Source organism: Ochotona curzoniae, unplaced genomic scaffold, assembly GCF_017591425.1.
Source record: "Ochotona curzoniae isolate NIBS_2020 unplaced genomic scaffold, NIBS_Ocur_1.0 scaffold_4505, whole genome shotgun sequence".
Classification (NCBI taxonomy): domain Eukaryota; kingdom Metazoa; phylum Chordata; class Mammalia; order Lagomorpha; family Ochotonidae; genus Ochotona; species Ochotona curzoniae.
This window is the reverse complement of record NW_024467118.1, coordinates 17622559-17625406: the sequence shown is the minus strand read 5'-3', so window position 1 is coordinate 17625406 and position 2848 is coordinate 17622559. Positions and strand designations below refer to the sequence as shown.

The 2848-nt window shown below is 34.0% G+C and overlaps 1 non-coding gene across 1 annotated transcript; it reads right to left on the bottom strand.

Annotated features, from left to right (window-relative positions):
* Positions 1 to 672: 672 nt before the first annotated feature.
* On the bottom strand, positions 673 to 776 carry LOC121146900. Its single transcript, XR_005882278.1, has one exon. It is a non-coding gene; the product is annotated as a U6 spliceosomal RNA (small nuclear RNA).
* Positions 777 to 2848: the final 2072 nt, after the last annotated feature.

Genomic DNA, 2848 nt, shown 5'->3' with positions numbered 1-2848 from the left:
GCTGATAAAACTCGAATGTTGCTTTAAAAGATGTTCAGAATTAGTATCTTATACTGCTGTCTGGAGTAAAAGGTATTTAACCTTTACAACCAATATTTTAGTGGTTATTAAAGCTAAACACTTATTATGATATATGCATCAATAATAGGAATTGCAATATTTACTCCATAGAAATGCCTGCATTTGATTATTAGGGAAGCAGAGACAAAAAGACCTTGCTCCTTTAGTTACAACCATTTTATCCAATATACAGTAAATGAACTACTAAGAAAGAAACCAGAGAAGTACATGATTGTGCAATTATGCTATTGAACACCATGGATTATAATTGTAAAAAAAGAATCTTCTAATAGTGTAATTAACTGATATTTGAAATTATATTTCAATCATTTTATTTATGCAAACATAATGTCGTATAATAAACCATGAATGCTATTTTTGATACATACCTTTCAACCCTCTGTACCAAAGTTTGGAATTTTTGCCTCTCTTTCACTGTCCCTATGAAATATAAGAGGCAGGAAGGGGAACTCAAAGCTGCTATGCAATACAGGATTTTGGGTGGTGGGAAAAGTACTAAAAGAATCAGCTGATGAGTCCACATGTGAGTTTATACTATTCCTTATGCTACTACAGGTTTTATTTATTTGTTTGTGTATTTATTTATTTATTTTCAATATGGAACACTTCACAAATTTGCGTGTCATCCTTGGGCAAGGGCCATGTTAATCTCCATAGCGTTCCGTTTTTAGTATATGTGCTGCCGAAGCGAGCACTGCTATGGGTTTAAATACTTCCAAATGAGACACAATAAAATAAACAAACAGAAAACTTCAAAATCAGTTAAAGCTTACGTAACAACTAAGATATTGGTGTTTCATCCCATCATTTGTGATGCCTCACATGAAAGCCTTGTTGCCTCTGTTCAACAAGGCTTTGTTCAAGTAATACACTCAGTTCTTTACCATTTGCTTTCTGCACAGCATATTACCTGATTTTCCTATTACATAGGCTAAGTACAGATGTATGCATATGTATAACTTATTTTTAAGTTTAGTAAACATGCATTTCTGCATTTTTAGGACTGATTTCGTCATTTTATTTGAAAGGTATATTTGCAGAGAGGCAAGAAACAAAGAGAAAGATCTTCCATAGGTTGGCTCACACCCCAAATGACTGAAATGGCCAGAGCTGAGCTGATCTGAAACTGGAAGCCAGAAGTCACCCATGTCTCCTCATGCATGTAACATCCCAAGGATTTGGGCCATTCTCCACTGCTTTCCTAGGACACAGGGCACAAAGCTGCGTTGGAATTGGAGTAGTCAGGATATGATCCAGTGACCATATGGGATACTGAAGCTGCAGTTAGAGTAATAAGATTTCTATGCCACCATGCCAGCCCCAATAAACATGCTTTTCAAGCCTTTAAGATTATTCTTATTTAATAAGATGCAGTATCCTAAAAAGTAATGTTACCAATTAGAGCAATATGACAGAAAACATCAGAAAATGTATAAAAGAACAAAACTACCTAAGTATTACACAATAACAAACCTGTAGGTTTATCAGTCATTCAATTACTATCACGCTTGATGGGCAGAAATTATGAGAAGACAAGGCACCTTATACATAACTTCACTGCTGGGAATATTTAATTAACAGTAAGTAGTAAGTAGCTCTAAGAATAATCATACAGAAAATAATTTTGGGTGATCCCTTCAAAAATTGAAAGAAAAGAAGGAATATGTAATTTTTAGTAATGTCCATTCATGTAATGAATACATGTATTTACATACTATTTCTTCTTCATAGAACACGTTATATTGTGCTGATTTTTTCTTCACAAGTTTGAGATAAGTGCTTTAACATTTTAAATCTCAAATCCTAAATTTTGGTTCATATACATATTTCATTTTCCTGTTTACGCGTTTTCTTTTTTTGGGAGATGGTGGTTTGCAAGAAGTTTCTAAAGGAATTGTCAGAGTCAAACCTATACTAATACTTTCTTTCCCAAGCATTATAAAATGCACATTTTCCAATTATTTTTCCATTTAAGTGAAGACAAACACTTTCAGCATCTATTAAGGTAGTAAATATACTTTAACAATGTGATTTTAAATTTTTCATATGAAAATGGCAAAATTATTATTTCAATTTGTTTGAATATTTCCAATACACATATCTACCTATTTTGAAACTGAATTTTTGCTCATCAAAACAATAGGTTTGTGACACATTCTTAATGCCTTCATCATAGAGTGCTATGTAAAATAATTCTCTTAGAGCCCTGTAATATAACCCTCTTTTTGTTCTACAGAATAAATCAGAAACCCTGCATGAACTTATTGAGCACCTGTCTAGAGCCAAGAGCTTATAAATCACTTACCAATAAAACATTGCCTATCCTGTGGGAAGCCATGTTTTTCCCCCAAGTCTCCAGTGTTTTCCTAAACAGCTTAAAGCGGAGCTTATGTTGGTGTATAGAAGGAGGCTAACTCTGATCTCTGTAAGCCTGGCAGGCTTATGGCAGCTTGACTTGGTTGACATCATGAAAAATGAGACAAAAAAGTTTTTCAGACATAATGAAAATCAGAATTTAAAGAAAATAACCTGCTCAGCTTAAAGGTATATACAAATTGTTAGAAGAAAATGAGACATTTGACTAAATACTTCCCCATCAAGTGCAGCGGTATAATCCCATTAGATGTTTAGATATTAAAATTAACTGTCATATGCTTGCATGATTCATCTCTGTTTAGAAAACGTTAAGGGATCTGTGATATGCTAGGGGCTAAATCCCCGATTTGCATCCGCCAGAACCCCATAGGAGGCAGGTTGCTCTCCTAGC